The sequence below is a fragment of the Argopecten irradians genome, chromosome 15, assembly GCF_041381155.1.
Source record: "Argopecten irradians isolate NY chromosome 15, Ai_NY, whole genome shotgun sequence".
Taxonomy (NCBI): Eukaryota; Metazoa; Mollusca; class Bivalvia; order Pectinida; family Pectinidae; genus Argopecten; species Argopecten irradians.
This window is the reverse complement of record NC_091148.1, coordinates 33,183,831-33,198,678: the sequence shown is the minus strand read 5'-3', so window position 1 is coordinate 33,198,678 and position 14,848 is coordinate 33,183,831. Positions and strand designations below refer to the sequence as shown.

Below are 14,848 nucleotides of genomic sequence, written 5' to 3'. Positions count from 1 at the left end.
TTATTTTAAAATATCTTTTAAATGTTTCTATAACAAATAGTTAATACGCTTATGCATTTTGCTATAATTTTGCAACCTTTCTTCCATATCATTCATAACGTTTACACTGTGCATCGCTGTTTGTTGTGTTCTGTGTTAAATCAAAAAGAAGTCATTTCCAATTTCTCTCTCCACCCTGTGGTACATGATATTTGTTCTAGCCTACCAATATACTAATCAATTAACATGTCTAATACAACTATGTTAAAAACGCACATGTTTTTCTCACGATTTGGACGTTTTGACATGCGAGTGTCCGTTTGGGTTTCGGACACAACCCAGTGTGGTATTTTTAATTAAATTTGATTTTTGAAGAATTCGAAACATCACGTTTCTTTCGTTATCCACGTCTAAAAATACAGAAGCACGTGCATGTGTTTCTAGCGTACACACGCGCTTGAGCTCTTTGCCAGAGACAAGATAACGGTGGGATCCTTCCTAGACGACGCATATCAAGGTAGCGTGGCCGAGCGGTCTAAGGCGCTGGTTTAAGGCACCAGTCTCTTCGGGGGCGTGGGTTCGAATCCCACCGCTGCCAGAATCTTTTTGTTCAGTAATGGTTGATTTATATTTCGTTATCATGTTGTGTTTGTTTGATATTTTTTATAAGAAGATATTGCATGTTTGGGTTTATTTTTTGGATATACGTCCTATTAACAGCGAGCCATTTAAGGACGGCCTTCCATTTGTGCAATGTGTTATGGTGTATGAATATATGTTTTGGGAGGCTGCGGTATATTTGTACTGTGTCTCTTTGTCAGAGGAATTCTTGCCTGTTTATAGTGTTATCTCACTGAAAGCATGCCGCCGAAGACATCAATGGGACAGATAATCAAATTAATTAAGGAAAATTTATATTGCGTCAGAAAAATATACTGGTGGATGCAGATTTAAACTTGTGCAGCGCATATTCAACAACCAGTAAATAAAGTTAATTATTTTCTATGACTCATTTGAATTACATTATCGAACTTCGTGCGATGACTTCGTCTGAAAAATGTTAAACTATTAAACACCTGCCAGGTCACGTGTAAAATACGGTTAATGTGTTTGGTTGTTTGATTAAATTAACGTCCTATTAACAGCCAGTGTCAGGGTCGTGCGAGGACGGTCTCCCATATATGTGGCGTGTTGTGTGTAAGTGCGTGGTACGTATTTGGGAGACTGTAGTTTATTAGTGACTTCTGGTATAGTATGGAGCCCTTATGATAAAAAGTTATCGAATTGGTGAAGAACGTCCAAAGGAAAGCAACGATACCAGAAAAATCTAATTTCCCTAAAATTTCAACGTTTAAACCCGCCTACTCCTCAACATAATCGTATTGGAGAATCTGTGGTCAATGCGATGATGACTGTTAACAGTATTTTTGACAATCGTGTGACACAAAATTGGATCGAAATTGATGTCAACAGCAGAACCATAGGTTATACGTGATCAAGAAATAATAAGGAAAACCTTTTGAATTTTTGTAATTGACAAAAGGAACAATCTACCTCAAAATGTTGATTCAAACAACGTGATTCAAACAACGTGAAACAATTCAAAACATTGCTGAACATGTTATGGAAAAACAGTAAACAAATAAAAAATAAAAATAATTGACATAATTACATAAATTGTAACGGAGAGTTGTATATTGAAGTTGTTATAAAATAATAACTCTGTATGTTATCGACATAAGTATGGACATAGAGACTTACATCCTACGTCCATTATTTGTCGCATTAAAAACCAACTAGCACATTGGTAAATGTGTCATTAGACCTAGCTATAGCTTTATGTCGGATCATATTGATCAGTGCGTTATGCTTCTGTTATGCATATGACTATAGATTTGTGTCTGTATTTTCTGAATTATATGTGTAATGCTGATAAACTAATGTGAACAAGGTAAAACATATTTTTGCATGCATTTATTTTTCATTTATTCTATATTTCTATTATGTTATTTTTATGGTGTATACTAGTACCTTTTATCTAGCAACAACCATAATCACGTGCATAACATGCTGTAAGCGCGAGTAGACGACAGTAGAATGATAAGAACATTTTATCGTACTACAACCATAGATATAAAGGTAGCGTGGCCGAGCGGTCTAAGGCGCTGGTTTAAGGCACCAGTCTCTTCGGGGGCGTGGGTTCGAATCCCACCGCTGCCAGAATATGTTTTATTGGTTTTTATATGAAAGAAAATTTCACAATTTGCCATTCAATACTTTTACCAATCGGATAGATTATGTACGTGTACGTAAAATATTAGAATAATGATCTAAATTCTAATTAGACTTAGCTTCTGTGAATAATTTGTTGATTGGATTAACGTTATGTTAACACCGTGTCATCAAATACGAAAAAAACTGAAAGGATTTAGACGTATAAAGGTTGCAAGAAAATAAATCATGAAATCATGCTTGCGAAAGATATTTCGCTTTGTATTAATTTGATTATGACGACTGCCTATTATGTTGGCATGTAGGGTGTAGGTCAGGTTGGAATGAAGCCTTTAATGCTTATTCAAAAGATTGCAGAAATAGTTCCAGTCAAGACAAAACTGCACTTTTGCTAATTATGGGATAAAACATATTCAACAAACATACAATACTACACAAACTATGAACCAGTTTTAAATTTCTAAGAAAAGGTTTCCCATGTAAATGAAAATGTGCGAAATCATGCAGGAAGCTGTCTGAAATTTGTAAATCCCAGTATAATGAAGAGATAGACAAACATCAAATGATATCTCGTTTCCCTATTGGCAACATAACGCGATTTTAGACAGCTTTCGGACCTCCAACAATGCGGGATATTTTCGTCATAGAATCTGTTATTTTCTTTAACAAACACTGAACGCATCCTCAAACGGAACTATTTGGATGCTTAATAACGCTTTCTCATTCAGGTATTAAGTTTACTATCTTCAAAATAAACATTTATACCTCCAACCAAATCCTACTCGGTAACTTTCATCTTCATCTAAATCTTGTTCCGATCAACTCTTGAGTGGGATCAGCCTTTCACAGACGCTTGACATAGATTTGAGAGTAAATAAGATTGGTGCGATTTTCAATGTTTACATGTGGATTTCCGATTTTGGATCTGTTTGCTATTAAACGAAATCGTTTATTTTGAAAACGCTGTTTAAGTATAAACCATGAAGGAGTTATATAGAATATGGATGATGTCTTTACTAGTCTTGTCAACTTGACACTTGTCATTCTCCTTTAGCTTAATACAATTTTTAACAAAAATATGCGAAACTCAATTCCCTTTATTATTTTAATCAAACGGTTGTGTACAAATCAAGTAATATATGCTCTGGGAAAATAACAACATGAATAGAAGATAATCAGAATCTGTTGTGTTCTCTTTCGTTGAGTTGGTCATGCTTTTTCAGATGCTGGTCGCAGCACTGTGCTAGACGAATGGGAATAATTTTACCCAAAGTCTATGTTCTGGCTACTTGAAGATGTTTAACATTAAATTTATCAAACTATTTCTTATATCGAAGGAATGCTGACCAGCACACTTCTTCACACCAGATTAGTCATGAGTAACAATCGGGAAAGGATGTGAAACCCTGTTCTGTATAGACGAGACTTTTCTTAGTTGGTCTTTGATAGGTTTTTAATAATTAATGTATTACATATTATTATTGGTTGGTGTCTTAACGGCCCATTAACATCTAAGGTTTAAGTACGGCCTCCTCTGTATTCATTGTGTGAATTTTGGGATGCTGCGGTATGTGTTGTGTTCCTTTTCAATAATGGAACCTTTTTCCCATTATAATTACTGAACCATACCGCCAGAGACACCGGGCTGCACATCCAATCCGGTTACAATATACTGACAACGACAACCAGCATGCATGAATACATACTAGTTGGGCGACACCTGAAGGAGTGTCGCGGATGAAATGAAGAGAAGAGAAAGGGAAGACAACTCTTGTTGTTTCTCTTAAACGGGACCAATTCCATTAGGTTATGAACAAGAGACCGATGGGCCTTAACGGTCATCTAACTATTGGCACAATACAACACCTCAAAGAATAAAGTAGTGGCACACAGTTAAGGCAATCCAAAAAAAAACTCTTTCATTAGAAGAAGTCCAGGTCCTGATATATTTAATGAATTAGACCATGAATGAAGGTCCCTTGATCCCCACCATGCTGCAAATCCAATATCCAGTCTCAAGGTAGTCATTCATGTTACAGGCTCAATATCAGGTCTCTATAGGCCTTTAAGTTATTCACATGAAGTCGTTTAAAAAGATTTTAGCCTATTTGACCTGAACGAAGGTCAAGATAATTTATTTGAACAAACTTGGTAGCCCTTCATCCAAGCATGCCGCAGACCCAATATGAGTACCCTGGGCCTTTTGGTTCTTGAGAAGAAGTCGTTTAAAGATTTAGCCTTTTTGACCCCTGTGACCTTGAGTGAAGGTCAAGGTCCTTCATTTGAACAAACTTGGTAGCCATTCATTCTAGCATGCCACAGACCCAATATCAGATCTCTAGGCCTCTTAGTTATTCACAAGAGGTCGTTTAAAGATTTTACCTTATTTGACCCCTGTGACCTTGAATGAAGGTCATTGTCCTTCATTTGAACAAAGTTGGTAGCCATTCATCTGTGCATGTCACAGGCCCAATATCAGGTCTCTAGGCTATTTACTTATTCACATGAAGTCGTTTAAATATTTTAGCCTATTTGACCCCTATGACCTTGACTGAAAGTCAAGGTCATTAGTCAAGGTCAGTTATTTGAACAAATTTGGTAGCCATTCATTCTAGCATTACCACAGACCCAATATCAGGTCTCTAGGCCTCTTAGTTATTCACAAGAAGTTGTTTAAAATCTTTTAGCCTATTTGGCCCCTGTGACCTTGAATGAAGGTCAATGTCATTTATTTGAACAAACGTGGCAGCCCTTTATCCTAGCATGCCGCAGACCCAATATGAGTACCCTGGGCCATTTGGTTCTTGATAAGAATTTGTTTTAATATTTTAGCCTTTTTGACCACTGTGACCTTGAATGAAGGTCAAGGTCATTCATTTGAACAAACTTGGTAGCCCTTCATCCCAGCATGCTATAGGCCAAATATCAGTACCCTGGGCCTTTCATTTGAATGAAAAAGTTTCGCACTGCAGACTGCAGACGGCGCACGATGACGGACGATGCATGATGACAATAGATCTTCCTGACCCGTCGGGTCAGATGACCTAAAAATATACCAGAGCTTGAAGTCATTTAAGGATTTTAGTCTATTTGACCCCTGTGACCTTGAATAAAGGTCAAGGTTATTTATTTAAACAACCTTGGTAGTTCATTGTATAATATATACTGGCAGTTAACCTGAAAGATACAATATAATTGATTGTCTATAAAAACACCAATAAAGGAATGTAATTAAAAAATAAAAAATCCTTTTAAGCTACATCCTCAATACTAACTCCATGGGTAACTATCACTGACGTAATATCCACTCTTCGAATATCTCATAGTAACTTGGAGCCACTTCAGAAGAAACAAACTGACCAATCACAGGCTTGCAGAAATCATTTTTGGCTACATCCTCAATACTCCAGGGGTTACTATCACTGACGTAATATCCACCCATGGACTAATATCTCTTAGTAAAATTGGATGCAGTTCAGAAGAAAACAAGAGGCCCAAGAGGCCTTGATGGTCACCTGAGTGCTGATACAGAAAGAACATTGCAAAGTTGGTTCAAATCTTTAAAAAGCATTTATGAATTAAAAGTAACCCCTTTTGGACCCACTCCTCAGGCCCCTGGGGGTCAGTCATGGAAAATTTGTTAATAGGATTCAATGGCCATATCATACTGATAATTCTGACAACATTTGACTCATTTTCTATTACAAATGACCAAATAATGTTCAAAAATGTGTTTTCCCTATAAAAAACTATAGTAAACTTGACCCCTCCCGAGGGGAAAACATGAGACCCCAAGGTTCATATATAATTCATAATTATTGTAAAGGACCTTAAGACCTTTCCATCTATGAAAAGTATTTGATTCTACCATTTCCACAATTTTAGATGAAGGTTTTTGAAGTTTAAGCCTATCCTATTTGACCCATTTTAGCCCCACCCCTCAGGCCCCTGGGGGTCAGTTATGGGAAATATATGTTAATATGATTCATTGACCATTTCATACTGATAATTCTGATTCATTTTCTATTACAAATGACCAAATAATGCTCAAAGATGTGTTTTACCTAAATAAACTATAGTAAACTTGACCCCCTCCCCACGTGATTCCATCTATGAAGAGTATTTGATTCCACTATTTCTTGAATTTTAGAAGAAGATTGTTGAAGTTTTAGCCTAATTGACCCCTTTTGGCCCCAACCCTCAGGTTCCTAGGGGACCATATAATTCACAATTTTGATTGACCTTTGGCCTTGAAAGGTCTCTGCAAAATTAGATTAGGTCACTGGAGACTTCATCTCAGGTGACCTCAAAACTGAGTCCTGCATAGACTTCCTTTCAAGATTACAGAGAAAGTGACACCCAACTTCAAACCAACCCCTGAGTGATAGTAACCCCCTGGCGTATGGAGAAGGATTAGGCTATTACTCTGCTATTTTCTTAAATAAAGGGAGACTTAAAACTTGAATGTGGCATTTTATAATTGTCCCTATGACATACAATTAAGCAAGGAGTTCATCATAATTGCTATTGCTGCCTGGAATATGCATTTTCATGAATAATCATGCAAAAGTCTCTGCTAGCTACCCCCATTTTATCAAAAAAAAAGTAAAAAAAATGGTAATAATAGACAATATCGCCTGGCTGGCACTCAATCTCTTACAAATACATACATTTTAGAGAACAAGAAATGTTAAACAGTTTTTTACAGAGAAAAAAAAACCCAAATAAAACTACTGCTATAATCAAGTTAAAATAACCAGAAAATGTATAAATCTATGTAATAGATGTATAAATGTATGCATGTACTTCATATGATTGCAATTACTATACATACATGTATAATGTATATGGTATGTCGGAGTGAATGTGTATATGCCTGTATTATGTTATGTACTATAAAATGTCTTGAAAAATAAAAAAAATAATAAAAAAAAAATAACCAGAATTCATTTAATATGGATTATATCGTTTCATAATGACACGGCATCAAAGATTTGAAAAATATCATGTAATTATACATGTACATCACGAATAATCATGTAAAAGTCTCTGCTACCCCCATTTTATCAATAAGAAACTGTTTTTCCACATGTAGATAAAAAAAATGTCAAAATATAGACAATATTGGTCTGACCGAATACTCAATCCAAAACTAAACATACATTTCTCTGTTTTTGCAATTCTTTTAGTGATATTGAGCATTTTGCTAGAAAATATACCTTAAAAATAATAAGCCAATTACCTCCCTTTACCCAATCCCAATGAAAACTGTTCATATGAACATTTAAAGAATATAAAGTTTTTAATTTAAAACCCACGTACCCTTTTACAAGTAAGTCAGTTGTTTGATGGTATACATGCATCTGATCATACATGTACTTGCATGAGATATTTAACAATATAGTGCTTTAATCAAGAAATGCCTTGGAAATGTATAATGCTAATTCGAATTTCATGTTGGGCAATTAGGGTAATGAGTTATATTAGGTGCCAATCTTTCTAATTATCATAACATTTATGAGAACTCTATTCGTGGGGCCACGGTGACCAAGTGGTAAAGTTGTCCCAACATATTACCACAAGCCGTCCACCTCTGGGTCACAAGTTCGAATCCTATGTGGAGAATTTGCCAGGTACTGACAGCTGGTCGGTGATTTTTCTCCGGGTTCTCCGGCTTTCCTCACCATCAAACCTGGCACGTCCTTAAATGACCCTGCATGGCTGTTAATAGGACGTTAAACTAATAAAAATAGGGAACTCTATTCTACATCCGAATTGTACATCCTAATTGGAACACATATGGTACCAGGTAATTAAATTATTTTAAATCCTTGATACTGCTGAATGATATGAAAATCAGTTAAATAAATCATCACATTAAAGGATCTATTTGTAGCTTTTATTCATACGCAGAAATGAATTACTTGGTACATCTTTCATACTTCAGTCTTTTGTTTTATTAATCATATTTAATTTTTATATTGAGGAAGATTACCTACATAATATATATATATATATATATATATATATAGGTACTAGTATTTAAAATAGTTACCGTTTCCAAGTGTTATTCATCACAGATGAAAAAAATATCAACAGCAAGCAAATCATATATTTAAAAGTCTATACCTTAACCGAAATGGCTTCAATGTATCAATTTTTTTTAAATTGTTTTTTTGATTTAGAAACATTTTGAAAACCTTTCTCAAGCTGATGAGGCTGTTACAAGTTTGACATTCACTACTGTATAGTGAGTGTTATAACTAGGTCTCCTTTTACCTAGATACTGTATGATATTTTAAAAAACCACAGAAAACTGTTGTTATTTTGGAAATAAAATGTCAAAATATCCTTAAAGGCTCGTGGTATTTCAAATTTTATAAATTTAAGTTTAATAAATTTCAAATGATGTAGCCATGAGTGTAAGATTCTATTTATCACATAACTAGTATTAATCAAAACATAGTCAAAACTTCAGTGATTCTGACAGGACAGTGGCGTAGGAAGATGAACATAGTGGGGGGGGGTTGGTGGGCCAGCATAGTGGGGGGGGGGAGGAGGGGGGGCAGGTGCCGCTGGGGGAGCCGCTATCAGTCGCCGGTGTGGAGGCCTGGGGTGGGGCAAAGGTCCTCAATATTTACATAATTTCATAACATCCCCCCCCGCGCCCGGGGTCGCGACCCACAGAAGATACTTTGATTTACTTTTTTTCATATATCATTTTACATATTTATTGAGGGGTCCGAGGGATTTGAACATACCGGATTCACACCATCGGCACATTGTTGTTGTGTAACTCAAAATAATAGGCGCTCTATCAAGAGACTGGTCAGGCAGGGCCGGTTGTCTTGCTAAGACATATAAACAAATAAATCTTTTTGGAATGTCGTGGGTGGCTGTGGGGGTTGGGGGGGTCTGGGGGGGGGGAAAGAAGCATTTTTGTGTAATTGGGGAGTATAATGGGGCGTCCTTGATGATGAACCGGACGGATTTTTGACATCGTCTAGTTCGTGGTATGGAGTAGGCGTGGGTGTAGCTAACTGGGGGGGGTGAATTTTCATTATTGGAAAGGGGCGTTTAACCAATGAACCGGGGAGCAGGGAGTGGTCTGCGGGGGGGCAGCGGGGGGGTTGGAGCCAGGGGGTGTACAGGTGCATTGGCGGGCGGGGGGACGGGTCCTGAGGGCTGATGGGGGGGGGGGTCCGACGTGCGGGCTGCATTTGCGGTGGGTTGCATTTTCATAACATCCCCCCCGCGCCCCGCACCCACAGAAGATACTTGATTTACTTTTTTCATATATCATTACATATTTATTGGGGGGCGTCCGAGGGATTTGAACATACCGGATTCACACCATCGGCACATTGTTGTGTAACTCAAAATAATAATCAACTGATTGTCTTGCTAAGACATATAAAACAAATAAATCTTTTAAGAAGCATTTTTTGTAATAGTATAATTCCTTGATGGACATTTTTAGTCTAGTTCGTGTGTATTGAATTTTCATTATTAAAGGTTTGAACATTACATGCTTGAATGTTTTAGGAAACGCGCACCGAAATATTTTCAAAAAAGTTCAAAAATGTGTAGGAGGACCCTTTTTCTTTCAAATGTGAATTTTTAGAACATTTCACTCGGCGAAAATGGGGGGGGGGGGGGGGGGCAAAAAGACATGTTTATTTAATTCTAGATCTATTGAATCCTTGAGAGAATAGCCAGGGCTTAAGCTCTTGGATCCGACGTGTCAACCGAGATAATCATACAACATCACAGACGTCATTAATATCTATGACGCCACAATAACGTTCGTCTTACAACATTTATGACATGACCGTATATAACATTGCTAAATGGGTCAGAGTGATATTATACATGTATATACATGCTAATTTTCACAACACGGGTCAATCTGATGATTCCTGTCGGCATCCTAATTATTACGCAGTAGTTGTCTATCACTATACACAACACAGCAAAATTGTGAAATGAATTTTCATTAACATTATTGCCCTCACCCAACCAGTCTGTACTGGGTCGCGACAGTACAGTAACTAAGCCTAAGCAATTATTATGTGACATGTAAAACTGCAGTGCATACAAATGTCCATATCTACATGTAATAATGTTGATCATATCCATTGTCAAACTACATGTACATTGTTACCATTTTTTTTTTTCTGGTTTGTTTTCTTTAGTTGTCTAATATTCAGATTACTCAAAGACGTTTCGGTACTGTCTTGAAAGTCATTTCGCCCTGTTCTTTTTATGATACCGAAAAGACTTCCGCATGTACCGAAATGACATGTAACGAAACCATATGTGCATGACTTTATGGTTAAACTACTAGCAATTTAATCATATGCTCAAACAATATATTAGGAGATACATATATTCAAACGGCATCTGCCTCAAAGTCGGTACAGTTGTCAGTTTACGTGCTGTTAAGCCACGATTTAGAACACATGCATGGTTCTGTTGTCAGACAGTCACTCGCAATGGTGATCATAAACAGACTGTAAACAGTACCTAACGTTATATTTGCAGGCCTACAAAAACAATCAAAATATATCTGATAATACTAATATCCACCGATAATGATATTGATGTCTATAACAAGTAAAATAAACAATTACTTACTTGATAATGCCGGATTTAACTTGAACATCGAGGCGGCTTCAACGTTTTTACTCAACCGGATACAAACAATACACATTCCTCATAGGGGGGCGCGATAGTCTGCGCCATGGTTTTGTGCGTTCGAGACAGTACAAATAGATTAATTTCACTGTTGCACATTTTGGGTGCATTTTTTAAAATAAATTTGATGATTAGTGCATATATTATTTACTCATTTTATAATGTTTAGTCACTTCTGCAGAAAATTTCAAAAATATCACTCATTTTTAAATGGTACATTTGCCGGTCCAATCGTTCAGAATAGCTCCGAAGGAAGGCGCCTGGGACCCCGAAATATCTCCTCTGTTGTGGAAATTTACCGAGAACCTGCGAAATACCACCATTATTCAAAGCTGTATTGTGGTCGTTGTATGTAACATTTCCAAAAACCAGAAATACCGTTTTGTTCAGAATTACAAGGACTATTTCTATGTAGAGTCTCAGATTGTTAAGTTTATTAATTATTTCACTACGACGAATTAAAACAGAAACCAGTGGTCAAAATGCCGATTTTTGCCTGTTTGACCTAAAAAATATCACCTTTAATGAATTTTCGTAGCTGACACGATTAATTCAATCGATAGATCACGCTGAGATTAAATTACATTCAAAATATCAGCAAAATATATATTGGTTAGTTTCCTTATTACCCAAATCGCGAAAATAAGCGGGTTGATAGGTTTATTTAGCCGTGTTAACATTTCGTTCTAGAACGAAAACTCTGTTATAACAGAGTTTTCGTTCTATCTCTTCATTTCATATAATCAAGACATTATAGCTTTGTATATATATTGGTGTGATTCTACGTTACATAGCCCACCCAGGCTGTTAGAGGACGTAAAGATAATAAACTAAAGCAAACCAAACAATAACAAGAGGCCCATGGGCCTTAGCGGTCATCTGACTCATGGCACAAAACAACAAAGTCACAGCATAAAGTATTAGTTAACTATTAATATAAACAATACAAAGAACTCCTAAGTTGAACAGTTTCTGAAATAGGTAAATGTCATTTTTTGTTGAACAAACTTGGTAGCCTTTCATCCATATATGGTTGTAACCTATTCAAGGATTAATATAAGGAGGAGTCAGATTTTAAAGCTAAATTTCAGCAAAGCTTCCATTTTGGACATCCACCGTACTATCCCCATGGGTCTTAGCTCGGTCCTTTATAAAATATGATTGTCCTCACCTAAAGTTCCCCCTTCTGAATCAATTAAAACCCCTATAGACCAATTATCATTGAAATCGGAGACTGAAACTTGTAAACAGGTAGTGGGCCAGCGGCCATCTTGGAATACCAAAATCTTTACGAAAATGTTTGCATGTTGTTCGGCATCAATTAAAACCCCTATAGACCAATTTTCATTGAGATCGGATACTGAAAACTGAAAACAGGAAGTGGGCCAGCGTTTGTTTGGAATACCAAAATCTTTAAGAAAATATTTGCATGTTGTTCGGCATCAATTAAAACCCCTATAGACCAATTTTCATTGAGATCAGATACTGAAAACAGGAAGTGGGCCAGCTTAAATTAAGAAAATTTGCCCTTTTGGGGCCCCACCCCTCAGCCCCTAGGGGTTGGACCTCTCATTTTTATAAAATATGATTGTCCTTCCCCAATGATGTTTCACACCAAATAAAGATGTAATCCACTCAAGGGTTAAGGAGGAGTAGGCTTTTGTATAAATAGTCTTACGCACGACGCCGGACAAAACATGATGACCTTTGGTCAGATGACCTGAAAATAGTTTGTTTGTTTGATTGATTAATTAACGTCCTATTAACAGCTATGGTCATGTAAGGACGGCCTCCCATGTATGCGGTGTGTTGCGTGTAAGTTGTGTGAGGTGCGTGTTTTGGGAGACTGCGGTATATTCATGTTGCGTCTTCTTGTATAGTGGAACTGTTGTCCTTTTTATAGTGCTATATCACTGAAGCATGCCTCCGAAGACACCAAGCAACACACCCCACCCGGTCACATTATACTGACAACGGGCGAACCAATCATCCCACTCCCCGTTAGCTGAGCGCTAAGCAGGAGCAGAAATAACCACTTTTTTAGACTTTGGTGTGTCTCGGTCAGGGGACAGAACCCAGAGCCTTCCTCACAGGGGGCGAACGCTCAACCCTAGGCTAAAAGTGAGGCGGTTGCCAAGGGAGGCATTAGGAAAGATAAAGTCAGTTAGGAAGAAGAGAAAAGATAAGATCCTAAATTTAGTCGCCTTTTACGATCATGCAATAGGGTAGCAGGTACAATTATAACGCCCTACCTGCAGGGCCGATTTGCTGGAGAAGAAATCCAATTGCGAATTGGAGAACATGTCGGGGGCTAATCAGCGTACTGCCGAAATCTTATGTGGAGCTAGGCAGAAAATGGTACAAAGTACAGGGTCAAATCTCAAACATGTTTTCTATCAGACATGGCCTTAACATGCATCTTCAAAATTATTTGTTGCATCGTTATATTATGAAATATGTGAAATTTCGGGAGGCAAACAGTTTATTTCTGGTCACGACAAAAGAGCTGAAACGGGATCGGAAAGGGGAATCAAAACATTATCATCCCGTACACGACTCTACAATTTGTATGAATACTTCAGCTTGGATGACAACGAAAGGTCTTTGTTGACATCATGATGTAATTTGGCCAGAGAGGCCGCGAGAACATTCACGAACTGAGGACTGCTAGTTTCACTGCGGAGATACCAGCGGCTTTAAGTACATCTACCTGTGGAAGGACGAGCTAACAAAAATCAGTAAAATGACCCAATCGCAATGGACGGAAGAATGTATGCTAAACCATGTATATAAATGTAACATTAAGAGAAAGTACAATTTGTTGAAACAGACTTGTAGCGATGTATTAAACTAAGGACACCGTGTTACGTTGGTTTGATATTTGATTTTTCCATCTATTTGTTTCCTTGTTATATAAAGTAAAGTCCTATTGACGACCAGGGTCATGGCATGACAGTCTTCCATGTAAGCGTTGTGTAGTATGTATGTGATGCGAAGTGTTTTTGGGAGAATGCGGTATATAAGTGTTGCGTCTTCTTGTTTAGTGGAACTCTTGCCATTTTTATAGTGCTACAAATGTATATCACTGAAGCATGCAGCGGAAGTCACCAAGCAACACACCCCACCCCGTCATATTATCCTTAAAACAGCTCTAAAACAGACAAAAAGACTAATATTTCTTCTTTTAATATATGTATATATTTAAGTGATGCAAATGTTTATTGTTTTTACTGTAGCCTTGTTACTCTTTCAGAAAACATTTTAACTCCATAGCAGCACAACAAAGCTTTCCAACTTATCATAAGGAATATCAGCAAATAGAAAATTTTGCTAATACATTTTATGCTATAATATTTCAATATTATGTTGCATGCGTTAAAATGTGCCCAGTGTTTTCATTTACAAGCGACATTTGAACCTTAGGTGTACCAGGTTTTTTTTCCAACGGCCATCCAGAAACCCGATACCAGTATGCTGGCACGACAATAGCCCTATCGGACATAACAAAATATAACGATCATCTGCCAAATTGTTTGTTTGTTTGTTTGATAATTAACGTCCTATTAACAGCTATGGTCATGTAGGGACGGCTCCCTTGTATGCGGTGTGTTTGCGTGTATGTTGTGCGAGGTGCGTGTTTTGGGAGACTGCGGTATTTCATGTAGTGTCTTCTTGTATAGTGGAACTGTTGCCCTTTTTAATAGTGCTATATCACTGAAGCATGCCGCCGAAGACACCAAGCAACACACCCCACCCGGTCACATTATACTGACAACGGGCCAACCAGTCGTCCCACTCCGTGTATGCTGAGCGCTAAGCAGGAGTAGAAACTACCACTTTTAAAGACTTTGGTGTGTCTCGGCCAGGGGACAGAACCCAGAGCCTTCCTCACAGGGGCGAACGCTCAACTCAAGGCCAAACGTGAGGCGGTGCCAAGGGA

General features: G+C 37.5%; 2 non-coding genes across 2 annotated transcripts; both read left to right on the top strand.

The window, feature by feature from the left end:
- Positions 1-495: 495 nt before the first annotated feature.
- Trnal-aag (transfer RNA leucine (anticodon AAG)) lies at positions 496-577 on the top strand. The gene has a single exon. It is a non-coding gene; the product is annotated as a tRNA-Leu (tRNA).
- Positions 578-2,117: 1,540 nt separating this feature from the next.
- Positions 2,118-2,199, top strand: Trnal-aag (transfer RNA leucine (anticodon AAG)). Its single transcript has one exon. It is a non-coding gene; the product is annotated as a tRNA-Leu (tRNA).
- The last annotated feature ends 12,649 nt before the right edge of the window (positions 2,200-14,848 follow it).